Source organism: Impatiens glandulifera, chromosome 5 (assembly GCF_907164915.1).
Source record: "Impatiens glandulifera chromosome 5, dImpGla2.1, whole genome shotgun sequence".
Lineage (NCBI taxonomy): Eukaryota > Viridiplantae > Streptophyta > Magnoliopsida > Ericales > Balsaminaceae > Impatiens > Impatiens glandulifera.
The window spans coordinates 24,362,458-24,382,285 of record NC_061866.1 but is presented as its reverse complement, the minus strand read 5'-3'; the positions used below and the strand labels follow the sequence as shown (position 1 = coordinate 24,382,285).

Genomic DNA, 19,828 nt, shown 5'->3' with positions numbered 1-19,828 from the left:
AAGTGGTGCACCTTCGCCGATTTCGATGTGAAGAAACCACATAATCTTCCCAATCTGCATGGCATAGGCTTGAACCCGACCGTTCGTTTTGGCCACCATCTCGCAAAATTGTTCGAACAGGACGCTTCCCTAGTCAATTTTGTCACCGCGGACAATGTCCATCAACATTTTCAGCTTCAACTTGGTCAGATTGTCAAAGTTTCCTCATTTTCCTTGAAGTGGTCTGGATATGATGTCTACTAGCCATCTGAACTCTGGCTTGAGTTTGTTCTTCCGGCGGGAGTGAGATACCAGATCCGTGTCATCACTTGAGATAGCTAGCCGGACTGCGTTAGATTCTACCTTTGATAAACTTGTTTTGAAATCTTTCCCGGTGTTCGGCAAACCGAAAGCTTTTGAAAATGTTTCTTCAGTTATATCGACGGCCTTGCCACATACGGTGGCGGAGATAGTTCTCTTCGTTAGAATCGCCGTTCTTAGGAACTCTTCAACTTACGACTGGTGGACGAAGAACGGACCAAAAAGAAATGTCTCCAGCCCAGAATCCTTCACAGATTGGAGCACTGCTTTGTGTACGTCCGCAGCATGTTCTTCGATATCGTTGAAATCGACCTGCAAGATGTATTTGAAGACTGCTTTATCTGATTCCATGGTAAAATAACTTAATGAAGAAGATGAAGATCGTGAGGAGTAGAATGCAAAACACTGTATAGATTTTTAGAGAGAGAAAGCTTGAGTGAATAATGAGATGTGTCTGTCTTATATAGGTGAGCGGTTTTTGACGGTTAAAAAGTTGAACCGTCACTTCAATCTTTCTTTTGGCGCCAAATTTCCCTCCAAAAGTTACTGCAGTAACTTTCAGCGGTAATTACGGAGATTAAATGTGGGCGGTAAGATTGGGCGGTAAACTGTGGAAGGTAAACCTTGAGCGGTAAACTGTGAGCGGTAAACTTTGAATTTTCAGATGTGTTTTTGAGATTTATTTCCTTAACCGGAAATTTTGTTAACCGGATGCTTTGGTTAACCGGAAGTTTTTGATGCGACTAAGATAAGAACCGAAAGGAAATTTGTGTGAAAAACTGGAAGATTAAAAATATGAAATTCTTATATTAAGCCGGAAAAAAAATGAAATAAGTAGTTATCTGGTCGTACAACAAAATGACTAGAGTAACCGGAATATACATAAATTCAAAGAAAATCAAACAACTCTCCCTCTATCATCTTGTCAACCCATTCCTCCACAGTGTTGCCAGTCTGGTTCTCAATTCTTCTTATTCATCTTTCCATCATGGATCGGGTCATGATGTTGGCTGGTCCTATAGGAACTCCCGGTCCGAGGTTGGGAAAGTGAGCTCGTAGGTATCGGCTGATCTGGGGAGCGAAGTCGATTCTTCCTCTTGGAGCTGAAATGAGTTTCTTCAGATTGTTGAAGAGATATGAGGCCCAGTTTATGGGCAAGGGTGTGACGATTGCGATCATGAGGTGGAAGGCCTCGCGGTTGTAGTTTTGGTTGGCCATTCAGCCCAGAATGGACCGTTGGACCAAATTATGGAAGATTTGGTATTGGGGTGCGAGTTCATCCTTTTCATTGCAGTCGTCAACCGGATGGATAGAGCCGGAGAAGATGAAAGCATAGTGCTGTTTTGCTGGAAAGTGGGATGTTGGGAAATCTGAAAATCCTTCGATGGAAGTTGGAAAAAGTTGGCGAATGACTCCTCGGTGAGCAGATGGAGTGATCTGTCAATGATGGTCATGATGCTGCCATCAGTGCATACGTTCCCATTGTTGAAAATTTCATACACCTCCTCTTCGAGAATGGTGTACGAACCCTCAAGAAATTCTTGCAACCCGGATTCGACGATGGGTGAAAATATGGTCTCTTCAAACCTAGAGTTTATCATTTCATAGATGTCGACTATGATAGTGTTTCGGATTTCAGCATTCATTTTCAAAAGATGGATTGAGAAAAGGATGAGTGAGGTTCTAAGATTCAAGCTTAGAGAGAGAGAGAGGGATATTCCTGAAGTGTGATTTGCTGAAGAAGGATGAAGTCACTTTTATAGTGCAGGCGGTTGGAGTGCATTTAATGAGGATATTTTGAAAAATCTGACCGTTTATGTATGGTTATAAATGCTTATCAATTTTCAAGGGAATAATCTATTTGAGAAGGATAATCAGTAGGTTGTCTAGTCTATCGGGATTGGGTATTCTTTTGGGGAAGCGAATATTTCAGTTTTCAAGACTGATTTGATTTTGTTTGATATAGAGCATTTAATGTCTTTATTTTCTCAAGATTTTGATGGAAAAGGAAATAAAAGATTTTCATTAATAAAGGTATCAAACCGGTAGTACAGCAAAATTATCGGTTTGTTAATAGAAAGATAAAGAAGAGATTAGGCATTGGATGATCCAGCGGTTTGATTCTTCTTAGCTCTTACCGCTTCCCACATGTCGATCAACTCTTAGATTCTCTCATTCGTTAGCACAGGCTTCGGGTGGAGAGTGACGAAGGGGCCGGAATGGATGTCCAAGCTTTCATAGAAACCGCTTAGCTGAGGAGCGTAGCCGGTTTTGTTTGAGATGATCATCTTCTTCAGATTGCTAAAGATGATCCAGGACCAGTTTACCGGTGTCCCGACCATAATGGCAATCATCATTTCGAACATTCTCTAGGTATAGTAGTAGCTCTTTTCTCTACCCAGAACACATTTTCCTAGAATCTCACTCAGAATCTAGTACTTGTGAGAGAGTTGAATCTTAGCACCCCAGGTCTTAACCGGGATGTTATAGTATGAGAACCGATGACACATTTCATCAATGGTCACTAAGGAGTAAGTGAGGTCGGTTACCCCTGCAGTGGGTAAACCGCAATATTCAGCGAAATTCGTCTCGCTGAATTGGAATGATTGACCATAGACTCGTGCCACGATAATATCTTGGTGCACTTCTTTTGCTGTTTCGAAGAACTCATCGACTACCAAGTAGTCGATGATAAATCTGTTCTCCAAAAACTTTCTTAGCCCGCTTCTTTCAATGGCTAAGAACATTTCTTTGATTTCATGATCTTCGTATTGATATATGGAGTTGAAATCAGCCAACAAGATCTTTTTAGCGAGTGGATCAGAGTTCATGTTCTTGTGATAGATTTAGTTCAAGAGTTTTGTGAATAGTGAATTTGTGAAATGTTTTGAAGGGTGAAGGGTTGTTTATATAGTTAGAGGTTCGGCTAGGTTAGTAGGTTAAGCATGCTTAATTATGTCATCGGTTAATTAATAGGAGTTAAATTGTGTAAGTGTAGAATGTTTATTTTCATGATGCATCTTACTGGTTGGTTTCCTGTGACCGGTTTTATTAGAGTAGCTTGTTCCGGTGTGAAGAAATATTGAATCATATCAACATTTGTTCAACTTTGGACTAAGCTTATCCGTTTTTACCAAGTCATTTGAACCGCTTAGTATGTATACATGTGGTTTGATATTATGAAGTTATCAGGCATAACCGGAGATTTCCTCCCGGTTTGCATCTTTGAATATTTAATGTCCTATTAGGGTAAAGTTTGAGAAGCGATAACTTCTCCCTGAACACATACCCCGTTTTTCATAATATGATATTTGAAAGCATGCATTAATAATTATGGCATAATTTGTTTGTTATCAGTAAGTCCTAGAATGTTTCTGAAATAAGAGAACTTAGCTTCCTGTAGCGGTTTGGTGAAGATGTCAGCCACTTGTTGTTCAGTTGAGACGTATTCCAGTCGGATGTGTTTCTGTTGAACATGCTCCCGGATGAAATGATGTCTTATGTCAATGTGTTTTGTTCTTGAGTGCAACACTGGATTATATGTGATCGCTATTGCGCTGGTGTTGTCACAGAATATTGGTGACTCTTCAGCTATCAAGCCAAAATCCCTTAGTTTCTGTTGAATTCAGAGGAGTTGTACACAACAGCTTCCGGCTGCTAGGTACTCTGCCTCTGCGGTTGATGTTGCAACTGAAGTTTTCTTCTTGTTGTTCCATGAGACAAGCCGATCTCCCAGAAATTGGCATGTCCCACTTGTACTCTTTCGATCGATTTTGCAGCCTGCATAGTCTGCATCTGAGTAGCTTATGAGATTGAAGCTTGAATCTTTTGGGTACCAAAGTCCCACATATTGAGTCCCTTTCAAATACTTTAGGATCCTTTTAGCCGCAGTATGGTGTGATTGCTTTGGATTGGCTTGGAATCTCCTGCATACTCCGACCGCGAACAGAATGTCCGATCGGCTAGCCGTTAGATAAAGTAGTGACCCAATAATTCCTCGATATGCCGTGATGTCGACGACTTGACCATCCTCATCTTTGTCTAGTTTTACAAAAGAACTCATCTGTGTAGCCGCCTCAGCCCATGTATCCATTCCAAATTTCTTCAACAGTTCGGCTGTGTACTTTGGCTCGCTTATGAATGTTCCGGTTTCGATTTGCTTAACCTGAAGCCCTAGGAAGAAGCTCAGTTCTCCCATCATACTCATTTGAAATTTGTCAGTCATCATTTTTGAGAATTTATCACATAGTTTTGGATCGATTTATCCAAAAATAATATCATCAACATAGATTTGACCAAGTAGTATATGTTCCTTTTTCTCAAATTTGAAAATAGTTTTATCGACTGAGCCTATTGTAAACTTGTGATCAAATATGAATTGTGTTAATGTATCGTACCAGGCTCTTAGAGCCTGTTTCAGACCGTAAAGGGCTTTGTTTAGCCGATAAACATGATTTTCGTGTTCTGAATTTTTGAAACTTGGAGGTTGATTAACATACACCTCTTCATTTATTTTACCGTTTAGAAAAGCGCTTTTAAAATCCATTTGAAAAACTTTGAAATTTTTGAAAGCTACAAATGCTAGAAATATTCTAATGGCCTCAAGTCTAGCCACATGAGCAAATGATTCTTCAAAATCAATGCCTTCTTCCTGTTTATAGCCTTGAGCCACTAACCATCCCTTGTTCCTCGTAACTAAACCGTCTTTATTGAGTTTATTTCTGAATACCCATCGTGTTTCTATAACCGGTTTGTTTTTCAGTCTAGAGACTAAGTACCAGACTTTATTTCTCTCAAACTCGTTTAGTTCCTCTTGCATTGCTAAGATCCAATCGGGATCTGACAAAGCTTCATCCACCTTTTGTCGGCTCAATTTGTGATATGAAAGCTGAGTTTTCATAGTGTTCCAAATTTTGTTGCCTAGTTCGGACGGGTGATGAGATGTTACCTATTACTAGTTCAAGAGGATGATTTTTATTCCTTCTGAGATTTATCCGAGACGTGTCTTCCAAGCGTTCGGTTGGCTGATCAAGGTTAGACTGATCCGTAGGCTGAACAAAGTCAGACCGACCGATTTCTTCAGTTGAAACTAAAGAGTCAACTTTTTACGGTAAAGCAACTTGATCAGGCTGAGGTTCAGCATCAACCGCTTGATCATTGACAAATCGTCTATAATCCGGAACCTCATCTTCATCATCAGAATAGATATTGAAATTTTCCATTCTGTTGTGAAGGTCGAAAGGTAATGCAGTATTTCGTTCAACCGATTCATCAAAAACAACGTGAGATGTTTCTTCAACTGTTAAAGTTCTAGTGTTATAAATTCTATACGCTTTACTTACAGCTGAATATCCCAACATTATTCCTTCATCGGATTTAGCATCAAATGCGGTCAAATAAGTTTTGTCGTTGATATGAACATAGCATTTAATACCAAAGATTCTAAAATACCGTATGTTTGGAATTCTGTCATAATATATCTCAAAAGGTGTTTTAGAAAATCGTTTAGTTACTAGAGACCGGTTTTGAGTATAACATGCGGTATTGATAGCCTCGGCCCAAAACTTTTGAGCAACGCCCGAATCGGCTATCATTGACCTTGCGGCTTCCTTGAGAGTTCGGTTTTATCTCTCAGTCAAGCCGTTCTGTTGAGGAGTTCTGGCACTAGACAACTTGTGCCTAATACTGGAATCATCAAGAAAAGTAGTTAAATTGCTGTTTGTAAATTCGGTTCCTCTATCACTTCTAATTTTGTTCACCCGAATAGATTTTTCATTTTGTATTCTCAAAATCAGTTTAATCAGGTTGGGTGTTGCTTGATTTTTGGAAGCTAAAAATATTTCCCATGTAAATTTGGAATAATCATCAACAAATACCATAGTATATATTGCATGCCTCTTATGCTTGTTACCCTAACCGGACCAAACAAATCCATATGCAGGCGTTCTAAACATCGTTCGAATTGATGATTGCCTTTACTTTTAAAAGAGGACTTTATTTGATTACCCATTTGACATGCAGCACATACTTTGTCTTTTAAAAACTTGACATTTGGAAAACCGTAAACTAATTTCCTAGAACATATGAAGTTTATTGTTTTGAAGTTCAAATGGTTTAGCCGTTTGTGCTAGAGCCGGTTTGGATCATTTCTAGCTATCATATATACAAGGTTCTCAATCTTAGTTTTCCAATCAACTTTGTAAATATTTCGGTTAGTAAAATGTCATTTTGATGATCTTTAACTAAGCATGCATTTTTATGAAACTCAACCTTGTATCCTACATCGCACATTTGACTAATGCTTAGCAAGTTGAAATGCAAGTTTTCTACCAGCAATACATTATTTATAGACAAGTTACCATGGACAATCTTACCCTTGCCCACGGTTCTACCCTTTGAGTTATCACCAAATGTGATTACTGCTCCGGTTTCATAAGCAATGTCGGTGAGTAGTCCACTGTTGTCGGTCATGTGTCTTGAGCATCCACTGTCTAGATACCATTCCGAGTTCTTTAACCGATTGCTTCTCCTAACCTGCAAAAAAGAAATATTTACACCTTTTTGGTACCCACATTCAGTTGGGTCCTTGGTTGATTAGTCCCTTTGGGATCCAGACTTTGATAAGTCGGATCACTTTCCCGGTAATGGTTCTAATGGTATTTGTCTTAACCTCTTGCTTTTTTCCGAAGAGTGCCTTATGTTGTGGTGGTGAAAAGTTTTGACTGGTTTGAGTTTGAGGTATACGTGTTTTGTTATGTTTATCTCCTAACCGGTTGGCTCTCCTTCTCTTAGGATGGAGCCATTTTTCCGAGTCAGTTGGACTAACATATTTTAATTCTGGTTTTATGACAGTTTCTGCCTCATTGTTGGTTGAAGAGCTCTTGACAAATCTTACGAAAGGAATATTGTCTTTTGTGAGTTTCAACCCGTTAGAGTTATTTGATTTGTTTGTATCCAATACCAAATTTACATTTAGGATGCCTCTTATACTTGCACATCTGATTTACGAATTCACGGGATCTTTCCCAAGCAGACGTAATATATTGTGTTCGTTCATTTTCTTCGGTTACTGGTTGAATTATCTCTTCATTTTCTAAGGATAGTCCAGCCGGTTCATATACCTTGGTTTGGCATGGCTCACCAGTGGTACCACTTGACTCTCCGGTTTCATTTTCTAACCGAGTCGGTATGTATGTAAATATATTTCTGAACTCAGCGACCATTTCGTTGAGTGCTGAAATCAGATCATCCTTAGTAAATTCATCAAAGGAAAAATCAAATACCTCTTCGTCGTTTTCCATGAAGCATGTTACTCTCTCTTCATCATTCTTATTGTCGGAGTATGCCCAGTCACTTCCACCGTCGGATGCGATAAGTGCTTTTTGTATTTCCTTTCCTTCATCGGCTTGCTGGTTATCGTTCCTTCGGTAATCGTTTCTTTGTTTGTCATTCCTCCGGTTATTGTTCCCTTGATAGTTGTTACCCTAATAACGGTTACGTTGATAGTTGTTGTTTTTGGTAGTTGTTTTCCGGTTTTCGATAGTCTCTTCTCGGTTTCTTACATTCCGACATGAAATGTCCAAAACCGTCACAGTTATAACATCTTTTATTAGATTTATCAACATAATTATAATTAAATCTGTTGTTAGATGGTGGTTGGTTCTTCTTCATGAATATTCCGAATTTATGTGCTAGCATCGCCATCACGTCTTCACTGATCTAGTCAGCATTTTTGACGGGAGCCGGAGCGATTGATACATGGACGGCCGATTCCACCGATGTAACTAGAGCTCTAGTTGCGGTTGACGTAGATGCCTCATCTTCGATCCGAGACTTTATTTCAAACTCGTATGCTTTTAGATCTTAAACACATCATGCAGCTTCATCTGCCCGAGATTACTTGACTCCCTCATCACCATGGTCTTGATATCTCATGTTCTCTGTAGTGATCTCAATGCTTTAATGATTATCTCCCGGTTATCGTATCTTTTTCCGAGTGTTTGTAGCTCGTTGACCATGCTAGTGAACTGGTTGTTGAACTCCTTTATATTTTCTTCCGTTTTCATCCTCATGTTCTCATATTTTTGAGTAGCCACCAAGATTTTGTTCTCTTTTGTCCTTTCATTTCCTTCATGAATCTGAATGATCGTTTCCCAGGCTTCCTTTGTATTTTCACAATCTGATATTTTGTTTAGTGTGTTATCGTCTATAGCCTTGTAGATGTGTCTCATACAATGGTTGTCCAGGTTACTTCTTCTCTGATCTTCAGTTGTCCATGCGTCTATCTCCTTGTTGATCCTTATGGGTCCTTCCTTCAGAACCCTGCTCATCTCATCATCCATTGTAATTAGATGAAGATACATCTGTTTCTTCCAGTTGTTAAACGCTTCATTGTTTAGCATCGGTGGCTTATCGTTGTGGGTCATGCTTCCCATCTTCTTCGGTTGTTTGAGTGTTAAGAACCTCGCTCTGATACCACTTGTTAGGATCAAGGTCGCTCTTGGAGTACCGAGGTTCCAATTTTTAAGGAATGACCGCTTACAACAACACAACACATTCTGATTGGTGATAGTCCGGTTAGAGACTAAAATCGTTTCTTAACACTACGCAAACTGTCACAGACTCTTGAACCGGGCTCAAGGGCGGAAATATCTATTTCAGTTTGAAGCAACACACAAGATTTGCATGATGTTTATAAGGAGTCGGTTAAGGAGGATCGATAGACCGGTTTTGGTTAAGGATTATGTTTCGGTTAGTAATAATTCGGTTTTAGAGTAGGTAAGTAGAAAATAAGTAAAAGACACAAGTCAAGATTTTTTATGGATGTTCGGAGAAAACCCTCCTACGTCACTCCTTCTTCTCAGATTATGAGAAGGATCTCCACTAACTTTGAATGTTACAACACTCACAATGCCGGACGAGCCTAACTCCCTACTCGCCGGTTACACCACTTCACTCTAATGTAATACAATAACACAATATAGCAACAATGCTTTCGGTAAATGAAACAACAATTTAGGATCGCATGTGAGATTTATTTCTCTCTCTTAATATTTGTCGAACCGTATTTAATGAGGACCCTTCGTCTTCCTTTTATAGTAAATGATATCCTAACAGTTATCTTCTTCTCTCACCGTAGGATTTGTCAGTTTGAAACCACGCCGGTTCAGAGATGTTGCGTGCATGTTTCATATTTTTGACACTTGGCAAGCATGCATACACCGGTCAGGAATTGATGATGTGAGCGGTTTGCAGTTTTGGACACGTGTCAAACATCCACCTTCCGGCTGTCTGATTCGGATCTTCGAATAAGCAGATCATCATTGTTTTTATTGCAGTCTTCTGATCCGGATCTTATCTTCTTGCATTTTCCCAAGAAGTATCTATTTCGTCATATTACGTCATCTTGTATTTCAAAGTTTCCGGTTGATCTTCTCGTAATATGATCCGGCTGGATAATTTAGTTTAAATGATAAAAAATAGAAAAATTGTTAAATTAAAGTCTTAGATTAATTATAAGTGTATCAATAAGTTGTGTTATTAATTATATATAGGATCAAACTGAAGACAACCGAAATCGGAAATCTGTCCGGTAGTTGATAAAATCTGGTATTTGATCAACTTTAGTATAATGAAGAGGCGCATCCATTTTTTTTGTCCAGCTTCAGCTCTAAAGATGCACGTCCGGTTTTTCTGTTTGGTAGTTGATCAAATTCGGTATGTGATCAACTTCAATATTCTATAGACACGCGTCCAGTTTTATGTTCGGCTTCAGGTGTGTAGATGCACGTCCGATATTTTGATCGGCTCGGCTTCTCTTATGCGAGTCCGGTATTTTTTCAACTTTGTTATTTTGAAGGAAGGGCGCTTCCGGTTTTATCTGAGTTTGGTATTTTTTAGAACTACATCCGATATTATATTAACTTTGGTATTTTGAAGGAAGGGAACTTCCAGTTTTATCTGAGTTCGATATTTTTATATGCGTGTCCGGTTTTTCCGTCCGGTAGTTGATCAAATTCGGTATTTGATCAACTTCGATATTTTGAAGGAAGGGCGCTTCCGGTTTTATCTGAGTTCGGTATTTTTTAGAAGCGCATCCGGTATTATGTGAACTTCAGTTTTATATCAAGCCTACCGGTATTTAACAAGTTTGGTTTTTGGACAAGGCTTCCGGTATTTAACCAAGTTCGGTTTTATATAAGTCATTTCCAATACTTTATCAAATTCGGTATTTGATCAAGTATCCGTTATTAGCATTCTGACACAACATTTGAGTTAAAACTATAGATGACTGTCTCGTGCTAAACTATTTCAAATCGCATGTTTTGTACGTTCCTAGTACACCACATCCCATTAATGATTATTCGTCGCACTATCTTAATTCAGTACATCCATAATCAATACCATATTATATGATGTACTACCTTGGCACTCATCCAACGAAACAGAACATTTGTCCTCTGAAGCAAATCATATCGTTGAGCTGTTATCTATTTGAGAAAAACCTGGAGGAGAATTTACAACGTTGGTTCACATAAAGACTTATTACGAATTTCAAGCTTCTCTATAATCAAGCGCTCAGGCTCTCAAGTTCTATGAGTTTACAAGTTTTCTAGATTGTTAAAAGTTGCATTACATACTATTTATTCTGTGTGAATTTTCAGTAATATAAGTTGAAATAATTTTTTTCTGTGCGAGTTTACAAGTGTTGTACTCAAACCAAATCTAATAGTAAATATTTTTCTCAAGGTTGAGAAGAAGGGGTGATGTAGGAGAGTTTGTTCTGAACATCCATAAACAAACTATGTGTCTTGTGTTTTTTTCATTTCTTATTTTCACACTCCTTTATCTGCCGCTTCAAGTCTAAACAAACAGTTTCGCACTTGACTTTTTTCAAGATTTTGTGACGGCTTGCTAAGAATAGAAATAAATATTAACTTCTAATAGAGTTAATATAAAATGAAGGTTTTTGCGGTTAACAATACTTGGTCAACCCCCTGCAATTGTTGACTCCTTTCTTAATAATATGTAATGGATCGTACTCAAAGGGTAAAGAATTGAGAATGAATGTTACCAGGAATTTCTCATTAACTTTCATTCCCTGCCTTGCTACTATTTTCGTCATTTCAATAATATGGTCATGCCTAGGACGATAACCATCAAACTTAATCGTGGTTAAAGTACTCATCAATGTCTCAACAAGTGATTTAGCAGTCGAATTAGACTAAGAACACTCTTTATTATGGATTTATTTTAGTTTTCATATTTATTCACATAAATATTAAGCTGAGTCAATTAGATCTTTTCCAGGCTTTATGGAAAGATATATCATCAGCATTACTTATATCAGTAATAGCATATGGTTTCTCACTTAAAAGTGCTTAATCAAGATCCAAAGCCCTAGGATATGATTGGACTTGTTTGCACCATTTTGAGAAATTTAGTCCATTAAACTTAATAATAGACGTTGCCGGTAAATGCAGAAAATAAAGAACAAATGCTGTAAAATTTATGCTCACACATTAGCTTTAAGTAACTTAACTTTGATTCAAATTTAGATATCTTCATAAGACGTATATATTGATGTTCTCATTTGGGTGACACACCAATATACCAACATAATTGATGCCCAACATAAATTCATATAATTGGTAATTATAATACTTTAATAAGATATACTTGTAATCTTTGGATATACTAAATATACCAAATAATGTTATATTAATTCACCACTATAATGCTCATAATTATAAAATAACTGACCAACTTGATCGATCCATAATATTTTATATGTGAACATCAATTACTCATGACCAACTTTAATATCATTTTATTATTGGCATCACATAAACATGAATAATAAACATGAATAATTGACTTTAATTTTTATTTGATATCCACATGCCTTCTAATTCAGTCACATTGGTGACTAACAAATTCTTCATACTACAAATATGAAAATTAAAATAATACCATGATTTATAATTAATATATACTTTATGATCAGGACACTTTTATGACTAGAAAAATACATTAATCAGAACACTTTGGTAACTAGAAAAACACAATAATCTTAAATAAGGGTCTTCTATTTGAAAATATAGAAGAGACATAAATCTCTTCCTTTTATTGTTAATTTGATATTTATAAATTTTCTAATTCAGTCACTTTAATGACTAACAATTTATTCATAATATAGATGTTTTATTAACCAATAACATAATTTATAATGAATATATAAACTTTCTAGTTAGACCACTTTTGGTAATTAACAAACCAACTTAATTATATTCAGTAATTTAAGCGTTATAAATCCTTAGTTTTCAAAAAGACCCTTAATAAATGATAAAAGAAATATTATCATTCATAATAATTAAACAAAATTTAATGTTTGATACTTAATACATACATTCCATAATTCATAATTGAAATAAACAATAACGTCTTTGTATGTTTCTTTCTTCATATGAAGCAAACTAGATCTTCTGCTACCAATTTTCCTGTTCCCCTGTTGCGGACCAATCAAAATGCAAGATTATTATTATATTAATAAATCAAAGTTGGGTTGAAAGAAAGAGAGAGAACCCGGAACCCGAATTCAATTCTGGGTTCAGCACAAACGCCGTTAAACGGGATGTAAAGATACAGTATTGAGTGAAGCATACTTCTCTTCAGGTGGCATGTAAAACAGAATGTAGAGATACATTATTGAGTGAAACATACTTCTCTCCAGGCGCCATGTAAAAAGTGAAGCATACTTCAATTCAATTAGTTTATATTCCTAAGGTTCATGTAAAACCTCCAACACATCAATGTAAAGACATTTTAGCGTTCATATAAATACATTTATTCATTCATGTATGTAAACCCATTGGAGAATGTGGAGAGACTGTTTTCAGTGAAGCATATTTCACTTTAAGCGACATATAGAACAGAAGTCAAGCATACTTCACTTTAAACGCCATGTAAAACGGAAGTGAAACATACTTCACTTTAAGGGACATATAAAACAGAAGTGAAGCATACTTCGCTTCAAGCGCCATGTAAAACGGAAGTGAAGCATACTTCACTTCAAGCGTCATGTAAAATAGAAGTGAAGCATACTTCTCTCTAGGCGCCATGTAAAAAGTGAAACATACTTCACTTCAATTAGTTTATATGCCTAGATGTTCATGTAAAACCTCCAACACATCAATGTAAAGACATTTTAGCGTTCATGTAAAAACAGTTATTCATTCATGTATGTAAACCCATTGGAGAATGTGGAGAGACTATTTTCAGTGAAGCATACTTCACTCCAAGCGCCATGTAAAATGGAAGTGAAGCATACTTCACTTTAAGCGCCATGTAAAGTGGAAGTGAAGCATACTTCACTTTAAACGACATATAAAACAGAAGTGAAGCATACTTCGCTCCAAGTGCCATGTAAAATGGAAGAGAAGCATATTTCACTTCAAGCGACATATAAAATAGAAGTGAAGCATACTTCGCTCCAAGTGCCATGTAAAATGGAAGTGCAACATACTTCACTTCAAGCGCCATGTAAAACAGAAGTGAAGCATACTTCACTTCAAGCGCCATGTAAAACAGAAGTGAAACATACTTCACTTCAATTAGTTTATATGCCTAAAGGTTCATGTAAAACCTTCAACACATCAATGTAAGAACATTTTAGCGTTCATGTAAAAAACATTTATTCATTCATGTATATAAACCCATTAGAGAATGTGGAGAGACTGTTTTCAGTGAAGCATACTTCACTCCAAGCGCCATGTAAAACGGAAGTGAAACATACTTAACTTTAAGCGCCATGTAAAACGGAAGAGAAACATACTTCACTTTAAGCGACATATAAAACAGAAGAGAAGCATACTTCGCTCCAAGTTCCATTTAAAATGGAAGTGAAGAATACTTCACTTCAAGCGCACATATTAAGGTATAAAACAAATTTTCCTGCTGCAAATTCTTTTATAATATATATATATATATAAACCCTAATATCATTTTATATTATAAAAACTTCCTTCTGATTCATCTCTCTCTCTTCAAGCTTCTGCCTCCTTTCATGGCAATTCGAATCCGGCTCCCCGTCTACCAGAAATTTTTTTGTTAAGAAGATCGAAAATCAGTTTAAAAAATGGTACGTACACCAAAATCGTTAAGTTTTCTTTGTATTTATGAAACCCTAGGATTATGTACGCACAATGAGGTTATTATTTCGTTCATATTTAGGAAACCCTACTCCGAAAATGTCACGTTCAATGAAAATCCTTCGTATTTAGGAAAACCTACTTAGGGTTAGGTTTAATTACAGTTTTGTATATTATTTCTACGAAACCCTAGTTACTATTGTAAGAAAAACTTATTTTTGTTATTAACGAAGCATATTTTTTGAATGTACAGACAACAAACAACGAAATCGTCCAAAACACTATAGGCAAAGAATGAATTTTCTGCCCTAATCAATTATCTATTGAAGATAAAGTATTCTCCTCTACAATCTTCTCGCAAAATGACATTTGATGGGGGCGGCGTTGAAGTTTCTTTGTGGTCTTTGGGATGATGTTAATGCAACATTGGATCTCCTGAAGTGTGTAGCGATTCGTTGTTGTACATATGCAATTTCTCTGTTATAAATCGCTCGTCGAGTTTTTGTCTTATTTTTGTACATTCAGGTAAACCATATCTATAAGAGAGTGTACATCTTCTTTTATATTTTTAATCGTCTTCTCAAAGTGTCTGGATGAAGCTGTATGTGTTGTTAAACAGGTAAAACTCTAAACGATCTTCTCGTATTTTTAAATGTAGGATGGTATATTCATATACAAAAACCCGATGATTCTTGTTAGTAGTTACTTCAAAGTAAGGCACATCGTCTTGTTTTTTATAAGGCGTCTGTTGATGTGTTGGAGGTTTTACATGAGCCTCTACGCATATAAACTAATTGATGTTAAGTATGTTTCACTTCTGTTTTACATGGCGCTTGAAGTGAAGTATGCTTCAAGTTGTAATATAATTTAGTAAATATTTTCACCTTGACATGCAAATGAACAAAAAGAGTGTAGAGGGATAATTACCTTACAAATGGGTCGCAAAGGATCCTTCAAGTTTACTTATGCATCAAATATTTACTAAATATTGTTTTGTTATAAGAGGGTGTATTTGATGATGTTTGTGGATTAATTACTAATTTGGTAGAATTGAATTAACTTGAAGTGCTCGTTCCTTATATCAAATTATCATGAAAATATTCTTAGTTTCATGCATTACTGAATTATCATATTATTTAGGAAAAAAGCTCACTTAGACGTATATACTTGTACAACTAGCTCACTTAGACGTATGTACTAATAAAATGTCATTTAAACATATGTACTATCAAAAATTGGCTCATTTAGCCTTTTTTAATAACCATGGTTAATTTTTATTTTTAAATTTATATATTTATTAATTAAATATTAATATATTTTCTCTCTCCTTCTTTTTCATTAATTAAACTAGATAATTTTTTTTATTCTTAAATTTTTTATTATTTTAATATTAATTTCTCTTTTATATTTCATCTTCTTTATTTTATTAGTTTTTATTTCTAATATTTCTTAAATTTTCATTTTTTTAAAAAATTTTAACAACTTATTTATGAATTTTATGTTTTACTTTAATATTTTTTTGAAGGGTTTTTTCTTATTTAGTTTAATATAAATAAAAATGAAATTAATAATTTTTTATTTAATTTTTATTCACGACTTATATTAGTAGTAAAGGAATTGTTTTGTCTAATATTTGATTATTACTCTTTTATGTTTGATGAACGAGTTTTTATTATTATTCAATTCTTAATTTTTAATTAATTTATTTTTGTGTTGAAGGATTTTTATTGCTGAAAGAATTTTCATTGTTATATTCAATTATTGGGATCAAATAATTTTAAAATATTTAATAATTAATGTGAATATAAAAAAATATAAAAAAAAGAAGAATAAATATAGAGTTATAATAACTAAGGATGAATGCTCATATATATAAAAAAAATTAAAATAATCAATCGTAAATACTCATATAAAAATAATAAAAAATTATAAAAAAGATAAAAATAAAGGGTTCATTTATTAGTAATAAATGAAATAATAAATGAAAAGGAAAGAGAGAGAAAATATATTAATATTTAATTAATAAATATATAAATTTAAAAATAAAAGTTAATCATGGTTACAAAAAGAGGCTAAATGAGCCAATTTTTGATAGTACGTACGTTTAAATGACATTTTATTAGTACATACGTTTAAGTGAGCTAATTGTACAAATACATACGTTTAAGTGAGCTTTTTTCCTATTATTTATATATTTTCTTGGTTTGCCTTGTGTTTGAAAAATTCAGGAAAAGGTTCCTATTGAGGAAGTGTTAGAACAGCTGAAATATTCGAGGGAGGGTTTGTCCACAGAGGAAGGAAATAACCGGCTGGAAATCTTTGGTCCAAACAAGTTGGAAGAGAAGAAGGTCCTTGATTTTTCTAAATCAAATTGCAAGAGATATAATAAATTTGTCATTCTGACATATATATAATTTATGAATACAGGAGAGCAAGTTTCTCATGTTTCTTGGTTTCATGTGGAATCCACTTTCATGGGTGATGGAAGCTGCAGCTATCATGGCTATTGCTCTAGCTAATGGTGGTGGGAAGCCCTCAGATTGGAAAGATTTCATTGGAATCATTTGCTTGCTAGTGATTAACTCTACCATCAGTTACATTGAAGAAAACAATGATGGTAATGCAACTGCAGCTCGCATGGCTAATCTTGCTCCAAAGACTAAGGCAATACATACACGGTTGTGTATTTATCATTTTCATGCACGTGAAGACGTTTCTAAACAATTGTGTGTCGGTATAATTGTGTTCTTTAGGTACTAAGGGATGGCCGATGGAGCGAATAGGAAGCTGCGATACTAGTGCCAGGTGACATCGTTAACTTTAAATTAGGAGACATCGTTCCTGCTGATGCCCGTCTCCTTGAGGGAGATCCTTTAAAGATAGACTAGTCTTCACCTACAGGAGAATGACTACCAATCACAAAGAACCCGTATGATGAAGTTTTTTCAGGTTCTACTTGCAAACAAGGTGAACTTGAGGCAATTGTTATTGCTACTTGAGTTCATACTTTCTTCGGTAAAGCTGCAGATCTTGTGGATAACACCAACCATGTCGGGCATTTCCAGAAGGTTCTGACATCAATTGGAAACTTCTGTATCATTTCCATTGCCATTGGTATGGGGCTATAGAGATCCTTGTCATGTATCTCATCCAGCATAGGGCGTATAGAGATGGAATTGACAATTTACTGGTTCTCTTGATTGGTGGTATTCTAATTGCTATGCCTACTGTGTTATTAGTGACAATGTCTATCGGTTCCCACAAGCTATCACAACAAGGTGTCATTACCAAGAGAATGACTACTATTGAAGAGATAGCTGGCATGGACGTACTTTGCAGTGACAAGACAGGAACATTGACGCTCAACAAACTTAGCGTTGACAAAAACCTGATTGAGTGTTTCACTAAAGGAATTCACAAAGATCTTGTTATATTGCTTGTTGTAAGGGCATCTAGGACTGAAAACCAAGATGCATTTAATGCTACCATTGTTGGTATGCTTGGTGATCCAAAAGAGGTACAACTTTTACTTCCATCCTTGGAACTACTTTTACTTAAAAGTTACTTTGGAAATTAACCTCATATTGGAATTTGGAAATATTCTTGGTAGGCAAGAGTTGGTGTCAGAGAGGTGCATTTCTGCCATTCAATCTCGTGGACAAGAGAACTGCCTTGACTTATATTGATGCTGATGGTAACTGGCATCGTGCTACCAAAGGTGCCCTAGAACAGGTACCTCTATTATTTTTATTTTTTTCATCTTTTATGGAATAGAACACAGCTATTTATCATCTTCTTCCTATCTTTATTACGTGGAAACAGATCTTAACCCTTTGCAATGCCAAGGAAGATGTAAAGAAGAAGGTCCATAGCATTATTGATAAGTTTGCTGACCGCGGGTTGCGTTCTTTGGGTGATGCAAGACATGTTTCTATTCTTCATAATCATTTCAGTTAATCATCTCCCAAGTGATTCATTTGCATGATTAACTAACAATCAAGTCCTTTCTTTTGTATTTCAGGTAGTTCCAGAGAAATCAAAAGACAGTGCAGGTGGTCCATGGCAATTTGTTGGACTCCTGCCGCTCTTTGATCCTCCAAGGCATGATAGTTCTGAAACCATCCGAAGAGCTCTAAATCTTGGTGTAAATGTCAAGATGATAACATGTAATTAAAGTTATGGTTTTTATGTCTCATAGAACAGAAGTCTTATTTGTTCATCATTCCCTTCCCAGGTGATCAACTTTCTATTGCCAAGGAGACTGGACGTACACTTGGAATGGGAACAAACATGTATCCATCTGCCACTCTACTTGGTCAAGATAAGGATTCAAGCATTGTTTCCCTTCCTGTTGAGGAGTTGATTGAAAAAGCCAATGGTTTTGCTGGAGTCTTCCCTGGTAAAAACGCTTTTCCTTATTTTTGATACCAAGCTTCTCATGTCCATTGATTATTGATCATCTTCTTCTTCCCTAACAGAGCACAAGTATGAAATTGTGAAGCAGATGCAAGAAAGGAAGCACATCTATGGAATGACACGCGATGGTGTTAATGATGCACTAGCTCTCAAAAAGGCAGATATCGGTATTGCGGTTGCTGATGTCACTGATTCATCAGTTGCCTTTCCCTTGACCGCTGGAACAGGCCTGGAGGAGGATCATTGACCGCCTGAAGTACTGGTGAAAGGGGAAGCCGGTGGAACGAATGATCTGATTGGGATCGCATCAAGACCTCGCGGTCTTTTGTTTAGCGGTATGGATTCTTCCTCAAGGTATTCATCATCTTGCGAAACCGGGTTGATTTGAGGATCAACAACCGTTTCAGTAACTCCGTCCAGTAGTTTTGAAATTGCCACCCTCTTGACCGGAGCTTTTCTTTTTCTTGTAACTGGACCGGATGTGAAGCAACCGCTTTGGACTTCTTGTGAGCCTCGGCGAACTCATTGTATGCTGCTTGTTGGCCGATTAGTCGAGCCGCATCTTCATTTCGCTGGATCTCCACGGCCGGTGCGATGTTTTCTAATGTTTGAAAATGTCCGGCCAGGTTCGCATCCGCTAGTGCCGTTTCCTTTTGAAGTCGGGTTTGCTCGTCCAAGGCATCTTGAATCCGTTGAGCCGCTAGCTCATTTGCTTCCTCAAGTGCCTTATCGACTGCCTGTTTTGCCGCTATCATTTCCGCCTGCTATTCGGTGACCGCCTTTAGATCGGCTTCGGTCTTGGCATGCTTTTCTTCAAGCATTGTCACTCTCTCAAGTGTAGAATCGGCCTGGACATCAGATTGAGCCAGATCCCCATCAATCTTTTTCAGCTTTTGATCGGTTGTTAGTTAGTTTAGTTCCACCATACCGACCTTTTGGCTTGTAAGAGCGAGGTTGGCTTC

General features: G+C 36.4%; 1 pseudogene; it reads left to right on the top strand.

The window, feature by feature from the left end:
* Positions 1-232: 232 nt before the first annotated feature.
* Positions 233-19,113, top strand: LOC124939133 (annotated as a pseudogene).
* The last annotated feature ends 715 nt before the right edge of the window (positions 19,114-19,828 follow it).